This window comes from Rhipicephalus sanguineus, chromosome 2 (assembly GCF_013339695.2).
Source record: "Rhipicephalus sanguineus isolate Rsan-2018 chromosome 2, BIME_Rsan_1.4, whole genome shotgun sequence".
NCBI classification, from domain to species: Eukaryota; Metazoa; Arthropoda; class Arachnida; order Ixodida; family Ixodidae; genus Rhipicephalus; species Rhipicephalus sanguineus.
The window spans coordinates 66720875-66736891 of NC_051177.1; positions in this window are offsets into that span (position 1 = coordinate 66720875).

Here is a 16017-nt window from a genome sequence, read left to right on the forward strand (position 1 = left end):
CACTATACATTCGCCTACGAGTCACATCGCTGATACGTTCGGATCGCGTATGACCCACTTGGCGCCTGAGTGTGTGTCTCGGCTGCCTTGTTTTGGGAGCGTCGACGATATCGAGCGGTTGCAGCGCGTTAGGCCCCTTATGTAGGGCGCGCTGCACCTGCGCTCAGACATTCGCGAATGCTACACGGTAAAGACACGTATGCATATTTCTTCCATATGCTTGTTTGTAGAAGTGCGCGCAAAATCATTTGTTGGACGATGAGATTAATACACATGCATCCAAAGACAATAGTACTTGGAGGAAGCGAAGGATGAATGAAGCAGGGAAATGCCGACATCGCAATATTTATACAACGAAAATGCGGTATTTTTGGGAGCATCCAACAATGCGCAGATTTAGTTATAGCAGCGACCTGGCAGCACGACTTAGCGTGTTTACAATAAACAATCGCTTTTTGTTCTGCTGCCTGTACATCTGTGTACAGATCACATAGTTGCGCCTATATTCGTCGTATTTCCAACGTTACTCCTAAGTGAATTTTATGAAGATTTATATTCGTGCCTGTTGCGGCCTTGTTTCCATGTGTAAAAGATTCAAGATCTCAATTATCAAAGCTCGTAAAAAGCCAGACCGAAGAGCATACAGCCCATGTGAGGTGTTCCGTTATGCCTGAAGAGAAAAACATTGCAGGCATTCGATGGGCAAGTATAAATATCGCATTTCCGACGCAAGGGCGATGCAATGAATGAACGTTACATAAGATGAATGAGAAGGGTCTTCATTTTATATATACAAAGAAGCCCCTAGATTTAAAAGTGTCTTGTATTTTTTGTATGGTGATCTCTTGATCATTGGTACAAATGAGAAAACTCTAACTTCATCGATATTTCGGCTACGTCACCGCTACGTGTCACAGAGACCAATAGAGTACGCTAATTATTTCAACGCGTCGTCGCATTTGCACTTGCGATATTTATCGCCTCATTGTGTTAAACCCTTTCCTCTTTTTTTTTAGAAATGCGCGGAAAGGAGCATTGCTATCAGCTGCTCGCTGGCAAAGGACGCCCGTCGGCGCATGGTTATCGCGCATGTCAGGAACACCTCAATCACTCGTCGGGCACCGCTTATCGCTGGTCCGAGCCCGGCGAGTCCGGCCAGCCGGAAAGGTAAATAGTCGCCCTCCTGCAGACCCCGCAAGGTAGGTCCGACAACCCTCATAGTCACTATTTCTCTTCTTTCACGCCATCGGTGTCCCCTGGCCCGTATTGCTGCTTTCCCCACACATTCAGCGAGGCTGCATGTCGTTCCGGAGCGGCTGTTGCTTCTTGCGCGAACGTACTGTCGTTGTGTCAGATGCAGACAGTGTATTGCTACGAGATAAATCATGCGTGACCGTAATAAGAAAATGTACTCAGAATTGAAGAAAGAGCGGTCTTTTGGTGTCGTGCAATCGATTGCGAGCACACAGAAAGGTCATACTTGGTGTAGGTAATCTTGTGGTGCGTGAAGGTTCTTCGCGCATTTAGGGTTACCTGTATCTGCACACCTGTAACTCCCAAACTCCTTGATCCCTTTTTCCACTGTAGGGTAGCATACTTGTTATTCTTAACCGGATAACGTCCCTGCCTTTCCAGTTTTTCCTGTACTTTTTTTTGTTGCTGGGAAAAAAATGTCATTCTAAGTCAAGGACAGGTACGCTTGGTCTTCAACAGCGCAAGTGTGTTTTCATGAATTCCTTTTTTCCTGCTGTGAATGAATGTGTAGTTTTCATGACACAGCGCTTCAAGTAGAGACGTGGTAGTGATTGGCTGTTGACTAATTGGAATTAAGTGGTCAGCACTGTATCGACGTTCCCTATCTCACGCCTAAAATTCTGAGTCGCAGAATATTGCGACTTTTATCAGGCTGGCCGTTCAAAAGCAATAAGAACAGCAAACTTCAAAAAGACTTTTAAGGAAAAAGTGCGATTTTTCCTTAAAAACTGGGGCAGCTACACAATAGTAGGGCGAGGACTGAGGAAACAGCGTAGCTGGGGACGTTCCCCTTCTTTTTTTCCCTCCGCTCAACCCTCACATCACTTTTCCGGTCCCTCACTTCCCTTTCCAACATTCTTGTAACACCAGAATATATATGGCTATGCACTTCTCTACCCCCTCGCCTCATTGTTTCTCTCCTCTTCACTCCCACATCACTCATCATCCCCGTCACTTCTCTTTCCCGCCATCTTGGTGTACTATGCTTTGCAATGTTAGGCTATACTTTACCATCCATCCTTATTTTCCTCCTCTTCACCCTCACATCACTCCTCACCACTCTCACTCCCCTTTCCCACGCCTTGCTATGTTCTGCTATACAAGGCTATGCTATGCTTCACCCTTACTCCTCATCGTTACCTTCTTTTTACCATCACATCACTCATCCTCACTATCACTTCCCTTTCTCCATCCTCGCTGTACTATACAAGGATATGCTATGCTCTGCCCTCTCTCCTCATCATTTACCTCCTCACCCTCGCTTCCCTTTCATTGCTATACTATACTTTACATTGGCTATCCTATGCTTCACACTCTTTGCCTTGTGCTTTCGCTCCTCCTCGTCCTCACATCACCCCTCCCCACCCTCACCTTCCTTTTCCACCAGCAACGCATTCATTTGGTTCCCATAAATGCTTGTGCTCTGCAGTGGGGCTTGCTCAACTCCTGTGGTTAATACCCGCCAAATGGTTTTTACTGTCCACTTATTGCACGTTACGCTCGGATTTTACTGTTGCGCTGCTATATCGATTATTTTGCTATATCGATTGTGTACACTGCCTTCAGCGAGGCGTGGTAGCAATGTGCACCAGCGATGCAGCCTTCATTCGGTATTTCAGTACCATCAAATGCATTGATAAATACGGGTAGTCAGCGATGTTAGGGGAGAAGGCACAGTTCGGAAATGAGGCCGCTGTTTCATTTCATTTTATCTCATTTATTTTACCATCAATCGCACAAAGCTTTACAGAGGCGAGTAAGGTACATAAAATAACAAATTATAAAAAAGCGAACAAAATAACATCTGAGTAATAAGAATTACAATACATACGAAGATACAATGTTAGGCAAATACAACTTAATGCAAATGTAGGTACGATAAGAAATACAGAACAAATAAAGTGGATAAAATATATGTACAATATGAACTTCACGCGTCATCAAGTAAGTAATTGTGTGCGGTACGGGAAAACAAGTCATGATTTGAAATGGAAAAGATGTCGGAGGGAAGGTGGTTCCAGTCGTTGGACGTGCGTGGGACAAAGCAATGATAGAAAGTGTTAGTGTAGAAGCTAATGGTAATTATCTAAACGAGCTGAGCGATAAGATGGTATCGTAACTAACTGAGCTTTCAAAACTGGATTATTGAAAATCTTATGAAAAGAGAGCACGTGATGAGATTCGTGCATATATAGGTTTACTTTAGCGTTCAGTCATAAAGTTGGTAGTTTGCGCCCGTCCTGTGTACGTCTCTTCTGTTGTCCGTGTTTTTAGCGCAGCCATGAATCAAGTTACAAACTTATGAAAGAGTATGAGACGAGATACTTTGCGACGTCATTCAAGTGACTGCAAGGAAAGGGAGCGTTTCATTGCCGTGACACTCCTAGTCCGATGGTAGTTACATAATATGAAGCGTGCTGCGTCATTCTGTACCATTTCAAGCGATTGAGTTAAGTTCAGTTGAAAAGGGTCCCAAATGGAGCATGCATATTCGAGTTTTAGATGGACTAATGTTTCATACATTGTTACTTTCACGGCTTCAGGGGCTCGAATGAAGTTGCATCGTAGGCATCCTAGCGTGCGGTTGCTGTTGATATAACGTCGTCAGTGATGTTTCCAGCTCAAGTCAAATGATATGTGAATCCCCAAGTATTTATACGAAGTAACAGAATCTAGAGTAGCGTTATTTAGGTGTAGTTAGCAGGAGGTCTGGTAGTACGTGAAATGCGTAACACTCTACATTTGTTAGTGTTGTGGCCCATGTGCCAAGTTGTGCACCAGCTAGCAATATTAGTAATGCCAGTTTGCAAAGAACTTCACGGTAAACAACGAAATTTCACGGTAAACAACGGTAAGCAAAGACATTTCACGGTAAACAACGCAGTCATCTGCGAAAAGGTGAAGTGAAGAGGTTACAACATCGGGTAAGTCATTAATATAAATAGGGAAACGTAAAGGGCCCAATACAGGGCCCTGGGGCACACCAGAAGTAACAGAAGAGGGTGAGCTGTAATTATTGGTAATAACGTAATGTGAGCGATTGGTTAGGAAAAACTCAGTGTAAGTAAGAATGCCGCCACAAATATTCAGGGTCCTAAGCTTGTAGGGTAGTAGGTGATGATTAATTTTGTCGAAAGCCTTCAAAAAATCTAAAAAAATGCAATCGACCCATGAACCCCAATCAAGAATGGAACGTAAGGAATGGGTAAAACAGAGCAACTGAGTTTCGCATGAGAATGATTTTCTAAAGCCTTGCTGCTACGTGTTAAAGAACGAGTTTGATTCGAGAAAGGTGACCAAGTTAGAGAAGATGATATGCTCCAAAAGTTTACATGGTATACAAGTGAGTGAAATAGGTCGGTAATTCCTGACAGAATGCTTGTTTCCAGACTTGCGTAGTGGAACCACCTTCGCCTTTTCCCAAGCGCGTGACACCACACCTTCATACACTTTTTCTTTTTTTGCTGGTACGGGTCTACTGTCTCGTCAACCAACTGTATTTACATTTCTCTATGAAGTTGAGCATACGCAGCTACCCGCCGTAAATGTGCACGAATTTGTAAGGGGAACGCGCCCGTGCATTATGCAAGTGGGAGCAAAAACAGTAACTCTAGTGCCCCATTTTTCAATGTACAATAAACAGCGATGTTAGTAGTTTGTACTTTTCTTTCTTCCTCGTTTCATTTTTGTCGTCCTTCGCACCACACTGCGTCCCTCATAATTGTATTGTAGTTGTGGAACGTTACACCCCAACTAATATCATTATTCGCACCGCACTAATACATGCGCGCCATGCGCATGCACGAATTATGTGTCCGGTGATAATGATGCCGAGGTGCGTCAGCAGTTTCTGAACGCCTAATCGAAATCATGGCCGTTTCTATAAAGTATTAGCATAAGATTCAGTCTACTTATGTCCATGAATACTACATAAACACGGTGTATTTATTTAGGGCTTTACCGTTTCTGAAGCCTAAATTATCGCATTATTTAATTTTCCGTCTTCAATCAGGTGGTGTTTAGATGAAAGGGACTTGCACTTGAGCGCATTTTGCACGCCTTCTACAGTCGGAAATTTGTCTGAGTTTAATGAAGTATCACACACCGAGTGTAACAGGGACCTTGAGCGACTTGAGCAGGGTGGGTACATGACGCGCAACTAATACTTGCTGCTACTTTTTTTTTTATTGTGGACGACACTTGCGTATTAAAAACATAAAGAGGCAGGATTGTTTTCTCTGTGTCCTTATAAACCTTATGCATGCGCTGATAACAAAAAAAAAAATGAGCAAAGCTTTAACGTTAAAAACCACGTCATACCTTTGCGAGTAATGATAATTGTGCCCTTCACGCACTGGCTGTCTTCCTCCTCCTGGCAGCACGAGATGGTGATTTATGAAACGACAAGTCTTAAGATGTTGCATTATGTTTTATTTTCCCATGTGCCACTCCCTTGTTCACTTGTCCGGAAAGGAAATACTGACGAAAATATATACTGCCTATTATACGAGCATGGAGGCCAAAGAAGCATAATGTATTCTGTCTACTGCTTGCTACGCTGTTTCGGCTGTCTGGGTGTTTTCGCTGCACAGCAAAGATGAAATATTGCTCGTCGCTCCAACAGGCCAGCGCATCGAAAGGAACTGGAAGCGAAATGATCACAGCGAAACACGAACGAAGCGAAAGGAACAGGAAGACCACCGAAGCGGCCTGAGTAGTTTTTTTTTTTTTGTATCAGCCTGACTTATCTGTTGCATTGATGCCATCCAGATAATCAAACTAAAAAAATGCTGACCACCCGCTGAAAAAACACGCATCTTTATACTGTGACATATTGCCGTTCGATAACTGCACACTTCTACAAATGTTGCGCATTTGTTTGTCGTCAGAGTACGTGTCACTAAGTACGTAACTTCACTTATATCTTCCCGAAGTGTGCGCACCACATGCAAACGTTTCTTTGGAAAGCAAGTGCGGTAAGATATATTAGAGCGTAATACTGTGCATGGTTGATTTCGAAAAATAACTGTAGACGGCAAGAAAAAAATTATGCGCGAATAAATAAACGTCTGCTAACATGAACAAACAATGAGAAAATAGAACACCGAAGTAGCAATTTGGACATAAATTCCTAAAGGAAGAAAATGAAGGTTTGATTCCTATGTTTCCCACATAACCACTGAGTGCTGCCACGAAGAGAGCCACAGCGTCCACCAGAATAAAACGCAGGCAGCGCAGTTTCATGTATATTTCAGAGAAAATGTTTTATTCAGCAGCGAGCGCTTCGCGAAAAGCCACGGCTTGACAAGGCACTTGTCCTAAAGGTCGAAGCTCAGAGCTTCGTGTATGATTGTTGCTATAGCCGCTATAAAGGTGAGTACTAGCCGTGTTTCACAAGGTGGCGACGACCAAGATGGCGCACTTCGATACACAGAAGCCTCGGGAAGTTTAGCTGAGATGACTAGGGCGATAAAAATACCTTTAGGCAAGATGAAAATTGAAAAATAAAGTTGCTGTCGTCATCTTTGTTTTGACACACGCGCCCATAAGCAATATTCATGCTCTACTGTGTTAGTCTTCTCTTTTTTTTCGGTAGTGCATTGTAAGGAAATGCTTTATAACACAGAGGGTAGCGTATGATAAATGGACGAACAAATTAACTTTATCGATGAACAAACCTGTAAAAAATAACTGATATCCGCATTCCGACATGAAGCCTAGTATACCTGTGTTTGGGTGTACTTGGGTGTTGTGTTTAAGGTACTGCTCATATTTCGCTCAGCCCATCTAGATATACTCAGCGCATGGCACATGTCTACAAGGTTATCTTGCAGCTAAAAAGCATGGTCGTCGCTGCTGTAGTCGAGACATACGGCGCACTTCCGGTATCGACGAAACTGAAGTTCTCTGACGGGACATACTGGCTTTTTACTGCATCCTTCAGCCCACTCCCAGCAACACAGTGAACATCATGATAAACGTAATCACGTTAGTTGGCTTTGTTGTACGCCAAACGCACTCTAACCAAGAATGGTTAGATGAACTTCTGGAAGAAAGAAGGGCGAACGGGAAACTACGAGTTTGAAGGCACTCCAGGCTCCCTTTCCTTAAACAAGCGGATATTGAAGGGAGACGAGATAACCTTATTCATGCGCGATGTTATGTTCGTAACTTGTTTGCGATGCCTTTCACTGATTATGCACCTCTGGCGCTTAGACGGCAGTATTCGGCGTCGTCTCGATCACTCGTTTCCTGTAGAGGCTTCTTTTCAGTTTGCCTTTTTATGCTTCAGGCACGGTAGTCCGGTCTCGGGTGGCCCTAGTAAAATGTGAGATGGTGACACCGGGGACAACGTGGAAATCAGGAACGGTCGAAGTAGAAATAAAGGCCTGAAGTGAGAAGACAAGCAACTCCTATAGCGCCTTGGGGGCGGACATGTCGTTGCGGATGACATACTACGACAATGTGGTGTTTCAGGCTAGATAGTGCATGTGTAGTGTATGCTTTATTTTTCTCCCACTGAAAGATGACTGTGAAATACACGGCCATGTATATTTTTCTTGCGAGGTCGAGGAATCTTATTTTCGGTGGAATACTGCTTCACTAGTTTACTAAGAAGAGGAAAGAATTGCTGATAGTGAAAAAAAAAACACTAAGTCCACAATATATTCGTAAAAATGCGTATTTATGTAAGGTGTTCACGGAAGGAAACGCGTCAATTAAGGGATAAGCAATGCACCTACCCTCAGTTGCACATGGCTACAGTTCGCGTCATATCGACTAAATCTTAGCTTGTACGCCTGCATAACGCTCAAACACATCTTTAGGAACCAGATTTGTAGCGGTGCCATGTGGTTATGTCGAGCACTTGCGTATAATAGTTGTCGAAGTCAAATCTTTAGTGTCGCGTTTCACTCTGGGAATACTGAAGTGGGAAACAAAATACATCTATATTTTACTAAGGGGCTGCAAGCTACCCTATGGTCGCTTTCAACCAAAGAATATGTACACGCTGCACCCATAGCCTTCACTGTACCACCAAAGGGGAATTTGCATAGACGTCCCACCCAATCATATTTCCTTATATCCATGTTATCAAGCACTTCTAACGTGATGCATGTAGCTGACTTCCCTATACAGACGCATGTCGATGTCCTTCCTTTTAAGCGGAAAGCTTGAACGTACTGCGAAATTTCAGCCTAGATTCTGCAATCACAACTTATCCGAGGGTCATATTTTAGGTATGAGCGACGAACATTTAGTTTTCGACATGCGTGGTATTTACGTTAGCGCAGAAAAAGTTCTTACGGTTACAAAAGAAACCAGCTTGCACGACACCCTTACTTAGGTGATTGACAAACGTGCCACAGCTCTTAGGGCGGAACTTGTATTTATTATTAGGTTCTAACCGACTATAGATGACTCTTTCTGTATGAGAAAGAAAGAAAATAAACTTCAAACTTCATTCTTAACGAATTGTTAAAAATCACAGCATATCCACGGGTGAATGATAAAGAGCTTGGGCGAAGCTCCTGAAGCAATCATGGTTACACCGTGAAATGTTCAGTGGTTTCGCCCAGCAGTAATCAAAGCGATACGCCGCTTTGATTACTGCACGCCATCTAGCGTGCAGGGTGCCGCTGCTTTCTTTCTTTCTTTTTCTTCTTTCTTTTTCTTTTTTTTTCTTTTTTTATGCACACATATTGCACACATCTCTATGGGACAGCGCCATCTAGTATATCGTCACCCAACTGCAGTTTGCATGCATCTCTATGGGACAGCGCCATCTATTGAATGATACGGGAGACGTGACGGCGGGGACACGCCGCATGGAGTGACGAACGACCAGGTGATGCTATAAGGAGCTTCGTCCCTAATAACTGGTATACTTTTAGTAATCATCGCTCTTGCGTAGAACCTGGATATATTTTTCGCTTGTGCTAGTATTTTTTTTCATATATATACACGCCAAATTGCCCTGTGCTAGGACAGTGGTGCCATGGCGGTAGTGGAATTCAAGGCACTGCAGTGATCCCAATCATTTTCCTTTTGATGTAAGCGAGAACATCCTTTTTAAACTTGACCTGCTTGAGTATGACACCACATCGACTACGCGTAGAAATGGTGAAGAAGTACGTTATGACGAGCGAAAATAGCGCATCACGATTGAATTTGGTAGTTTCATTGTGCATAATCCTGATATTTTATCTGCTTCTGCTGAACGACTCCTGTTTATTGAAACTATGCACAAAGATAGGCCTATCAAACAAAGAATGACCGAGAAAAAATGCTCCTGTCGTTCTTACAAAGTCATCAAGAAAAAGCACTGCTGTTCAAGCAAAAGCCAGCGATGTGACGAAATGAAAGAGAGAGCGAGGGAGTGAGAGAGAGAGATTACAGAGAGGGAAAGGCAGGGAGGTCTACCAGAATTATCACATCCGGTTTGCTACCCTACACTAGAGGGAGGGGTAAAGGGAAAAGAAAGATGTAAATAAGATTGGAGATATCAGGTGCGTGAAAACACACTAAAAAATAAAGGAAGGTGCAGAGCAGGAGTACTATAACTTATCCAGTAGCCCACTTCCCCACCACGGCCGCTGCCAGCATATGTCAAAATCGAACTTGTGCGATATACTCCGGGTGAAGCAGCTGCCTTCGAGGGTACAAAGAAAGACGAGGATAAAAGTAAGCGTGAGACTGCGAACACCACAGTAGCGAAAGCGAAATCAAAGCCAAAACCAAAAACAAGAACTTTAAGTGCTGGTGTGGCAGGTGACCGCAGGGTACTGAGTTCTCGTGCATTCGTTCGTGTTCAGAGACTTCAAAGTAGCCACAACGCATGGATAAACTCAGTTTCATAGCGGGGTCTGTGTTTCAGCGTTTTAATTAAACGACATCTCACTTACTTTGTCCATGGGTAGCCCAAGCAAAATGGTTATGTCCTTGGAGACTAGATTTTTTTGCCCTCCTACTCTCAGGAATAGGGAGAGTTCGATAGGCTGTGAAGAGATTATAATCTACAGAGAGGCCAACGGGACCGCGATGGGAGCAGCCGTCTCCGTTACAGCTGCGAACCTCGCAATGGAGCACGTAGAAGAGGCGGCACTGCGTTCCTTTATTGAAAGGCCGAAAGTATTTGTGAGGTATGTGGACGACTGCTTCTGCATCATAAAGAGGACAGCGGTAGACAGCTTCCTCGAACATCTTAACTCCGTCGACCAAGCAATCCAGTTTACGGTGGAAAGAGAACAAGACGGAGCGCTACCGTTCCTCGATGCTTTAGTACGACGACAAGGCGAACGCATGACCTTCTCGGTGTACAGAAAACCAACGCACACCGGCAGGTATTTGCATTTCACCTCGAGTCACCCCACTGCCCACAAAGCTTCCGTGGTGTCGGCACTCTTTTCACGAGCAAGAGCCGTTTGCACATCAGAAGGAGAGAGAAAGAGAGAAGAAGAGAGGGTCGTGGCCGAGTTAAGAAAGAACGGATACACGACTGCTTTCATCCGCCGTGTGGCACGCCGCATGCCGAGAGATCAGCTTCCCCACCGCGGAGACGCATCTGCGAACGACACACGTGACCCTCCTCCCCCGCTGGCCACCCCACCGGATACAATCGTATCGAAGAAACCAGCCCAACGAGTCGTCATCCCGTATGTTCCGGGAACTAGCAAACAGCTCGCCAGGGTTCTCGGAAAAGCTGAGGTCACGGTGGTTCACAAGCCGGCCTCAACGCTCGCTCGCTTACTACCGCGGCCGAAAGATCGACCATCCCGGGAGCAACACCAGGGCGTGGTCTACAAAGTGTCATGTGCTGACTGTCCAGCGAGCTACATAGACGAGAGTAAGTGCTTCCCGGATAGAATGCGCCAACACAAAAACGACGTCAGAAAGATGGAAATACAACGCAGTGCCCTTGCAGAGCATTGCGAGAAGCACGACCATAAAATTGACTTCGAGGGCGCTTCCATCATAGAAACTGAAAGGAATCTGGGAAGGAGGCTCTTACTCGAGTCGTGGCACATCCAGAACACACCTGCGAATGTGAACCGGTCCCTCGGAACAATGCCTCCGATCTACGTGCACGGCCTCCGGAACGTGAGGGAAAGAGAAAGGCGGAGCCAAAAACAAGCTGCGACGAAGCCCCGCTGATCAGCACAGTCACCCCTGAAGAAGAGAAAAAGTTGGTCTCGAAACATCGGGTTTCGTCCAAGAATTTGTGGCTGGAGGTATTTCAACTTCTTAATTCTTCCACCCAGCCAGACAGACTTCTGCCGAAATGTTTACATTTAAGTCTTTACGCACTGACTTTGGTCAAGAGGCGGCTCTTCTCGCAAAGCGTTACGTGAACGTAGCACGAGACATCACGACCTATCGAACTCATCTCGACTTCTCGAAGACCTGCCGGGAGATGAACGCAATACCGCAAAGCCTTCAACTTAAACGCATGGTGCACACGGCGGAGGGCAACAAGATCGTCGCACAAGCTGAACGACGCCTGCTCAAAGCCCGAATCCATGAGTGCCACAACGTGATCAAGAAGAAGGAATTAGACCTGTTCTTCCTTCGATGACAGCTACAACATCGACTGCCCAACATCTTTCCGTCGTTGGAAGAATTCGCGCGGGATGTGGCTGCAACAACAGCTCGGAAGCAACAAGCAGCTCACAAAGGCAAGCTTGCGACGCTTCAAGGGAAACGCCACCGCAGTCCGGTCAACGGAAATTTCGTCGTCAACTTGTCCTCCAGACAACTCTCCCCGACCGAGCACGACGTGCTGGCAAAGGGACACAATTTTAACACGACCACGACGTGTCCGCCACTACCAAAGATCATTGCGGCTGCCGAGGAAGGCATCAGGAGACGCGACAGTGGAATTCGAGAGAACATCCGTCTCAAGGCCATCGGTGTAGTATCAAAAATAGGAAAACGCCGTGAGCACAACCTGTCGAGAGAGGAGAGCAATGCGATCCGTGCGCTCCGAAAGGATGAGAAGATTGTCATCCTCCTGGCCGACAAAGGCGACGCTATGGTCCTGCTTGATAGGGAGGCGTACGACGACAAAGTTCAGCATTTGCTCCAAAGCCCGGCCTATGAAAAGCTGACGAAAGACCCCACACCAAGAGTCCAAAGGGAACTGAACAAGCTTCTGGCGGATATCTTCAAAGGACACCAAGAGGCAAGAACCATCTATCTCCAGCTCATCTGCAGGAACGGCTCTGCACCAGGATTTTACGGGCTTCCAAAGATCCATAAGCCCACCATCCCGCTCCGTCCGATCGTGGATTATACATCTTCTCCACTCCGTGCGCTGTCCCAATATCTCCACCGGGCTCTGGCGCCGCTCGTGGGAAAAACACCAACCCACATACGCAAAGCCAGCCACTTCGTGGAGCGCATGAAGGAAGTGACCGTGAGCAATGATGAGTGCCTCGTCTCGTTCGACGTCGTGTCCCTGTTCACCAGCGTGCCCATAACACTAGCGGTGTCTTGCGCACGGGCAGCTTTGAATGACGACGAACTCCTGAGTGAAAGAACCTGCCTGAGCACCGATGAGCTGTGCCGCCTACTGGAGTACTGCCTCAAGGGAACATACTTTAGTGTCAACGGGGACTTCTACAGACAGGCCAACGGGACCGCGATGGGAGCAGCCGTCTCCGTTACAGCTGCGAACCTCGCAATGGAGCACGTAGAAGAGGCGGCACTGCGTTCCTTTATTGAAAGGCCGAAAGTATTTGTGAGGTATGTGGACGACTGCCTTCTGCATCATAAAGAGGACAGCGGTAGACAGCTTCCTTCGAACATCTTAACTCCGTCGACCAAGCAATCCAGTTTACGGTGGAAAGAGAACAAGACGGAGCGCTACCGTTCCTCGATGTTTTAGTACGACGACAAGGCGAACGCATGACCTTCTCGGTGTACAGAAAACCAACGCACACCGGCAGGTATTTGCATTTCACCTCGAGTCACCCCACTGCCCACAAAGCTTCCGTGGTGTCGGCACTCCTTTCACGAGCAAGAGCCGTTTGCACATCAGAAGGAGAGAGAAAGAGAGAAGAAGAGAGGGTCGTGGCCGAGTTAAGAAAGAACGGATACACGACTGCTTTCATCCGCCGTGTGGCACGCCGCATGCCGAGAGATCAGCTTCCCCACCGCGGAGACGCATCTGCGAACGACACACGCGACCCTCCTCCCACGCTGGCCACCCCACCGGATACAATCGTATCGAAGAAACCAGCCCAACGAGTCGTCATCCCGTATGTTCCGGGAACTAGCGAACAGCTCGCCAGGGTTCTCGGAAAAGCTGGGGTCACGGTGGTTCACAAGCCGGCCTCAACGCTCGCTTACTACCGCGGCCGAAAGATCGACCATCCCGGGAGCAACACCAGGGCGTGGTCTACAAAGTGTCATGTGCTGACTGTCCAGCGAGCTACATAGGCGAGAGTAAGTGCTTCCCGGATAGAATGCGCCAACACAAAAACGACGTCAGAAAGATGGAAATACAACGCAGTGCCCTTGCAGAGCATTGCGAGAAGCACGACCACAAAATTGACTTCGAGGGCGCTTCCATCATAGAAACGGAAAGGAATCTGGGAAGGAGGCTCTTACTCGAGTCGTGGCACATCCAGAACACACCTGCGAATGTGAACCGGTCCCTCGGAACAATGCCTCCGATCTACGTGCACGGCCTGCGGAACGTGAGGGAAAGAGAAAGGCGGAGCCAAAAACAAGCTGCGACGAAGCCCCCCTGATCAGCACAGTCACCCCTGAAGAAGAGACCAAGCCGGTCTCGAAACTTCGGGTTTCCTCCAAGAATTTGTGGCTGGAGGTATTTCAACTTCTTAAGCCTCAATACTGCGTGTCGGCTGCCGTTTCCATAACATGATGCTGTCTGTAGTCACATAAAACCTTAAGAAGTGAGGGAAGCGCAGTGCATAATGCTTCAAACAGCGCTGAAGCACTGTTTCTCTACTTCTGTAATATTGAAAGTCGTGCGAAGGACACGTTAAGGAGAGGCCACAAACGAAAGTTCCATGTGTACTGCAGGAAAATGGATTTGTAGTAATGAGAAATGTTCTCTTGTCAGGAAAAACCAACGACGCAGCAGCCCTGCAGTTCACCTTCTGCGTTTTGAGGTATCGACTGATTCGCCTGCTCCCTCAGTTGCCGTCCACCTAATCAACTTAGTTGGGATACCATCTCCAACCACCTCTGTCCCCGTCCCCTCTTGCAAAAAGAAATAATACATCATTTTTCGTATTTTACTATGGCTTAATTTTTATGTTGATTGCATTCTTTTTTTTTTCATATACCATTTGCGTTACTCCAGAGGTTGTTTCAAGGGCACGTCAATCACGGCCGCGCGATATTTTATCCAGCGGCCGTGCCTCAACACTCGGCGAATAACCTTTCTTCTGCATAGCCACTGGATGACGAGAAAAAAAGTTAGGAACCCTTCTCCTATCGGGAAAAGCGGGGCAAGCGAAGTTTGGCGTCTGCGTGCCTCAGCTACTACATTTCTTTCTTTCGGTATTTCTTTCGCATTGCGCAAACCTCCCTCCTAACATTTTTCCTCTCTCCATGCCGGAAGTTGGACCTTCGTCCATGTACTTAGCAGCGCAACTCACCAGCATTTACGTGCGACAACGACAGGCATGCGTTCATATCCAGGCAACAACGAAATATGCCAACGTGGAAGACAGGCGCCTCGATAAAAGCTCAGATCACCCACTATGATGGTATAGAAACTATAATAGTTATTGTGCTCGACTGCTGACTCGAAGGTCGCAGGTGCGAATCCAGGATGCGGCGGGCGCATTGCCATGGAGACCAAATGCCAGAGGGCCGTGTGCTTAGATTTAGGCTCACGGTAAAGAGCCCAGCTGGTCGAAATTTCCGGAGCCCTCCACTACGGCGTCTCTCATAACCATATCCCGGTTTTGGGATGTAAATACCCACAGATTATTGGCGTGTGCTGTGGGGCCAGTTGGTAAGACATTATTATGTCAACTTTAACTGTGACTGGGACGAGACATTTGAGCGGCGTTCGTTCTGTGCACTTCTACTCTAGTGTCTCGTCCCAAGCGCAGTTTAAGTTCACAGAAACTCACAACTATCACACTTTATTTGCTGTGTGAGGTGCTTCCGAAATATTGCTGACGAGGAACTTGCTCGTGCTCGCTAATCTTTTCAATAACTCTTTTGTACAGATTGCTTAGCCCACTACGTCTGTCTTTTTAAGTTTCGTATGCACGCTTATATACCCACTTCATGATCTGATTGGTTATGGCTCTTTTCTGCTGTACACGAGGTTGCGAGTTCAATAACATTCTATGGTGACAGTATTTCAGAAGAGGCGGAGAACAAACGCTCCTGTAGGTGTCACTAACGATGCGTTAGGGTAGTCATTTGCGAGCGCTTTAGAACCCTCTAGCGACCTGCGCCACATTTTGCAGGTCGATGTCAAGCGCTTTCGACACATTCGGCTGCTTCCTGCAGAGTACCGCAGCCCAGATCAAGGCACTATAACGCCCTCTCGCAACACACCGAGATCTGGCGGAGGTCAAGTATTGCGGATCCTGCCGCTTCCGTTTGTTCGAGTGACGTCGCCCGCGGTTACATGAGCGGCGCTCCATCACACCTGCGCCCTTGTTTGTTTGCAACACAAGACGCGCTGACTTGTCTCTTCTACCATCCGACTATGCGAGTGCTCTTGCGGAGATCTACACGTTTGACTCGGACACCCTTTCCCTACGGTTC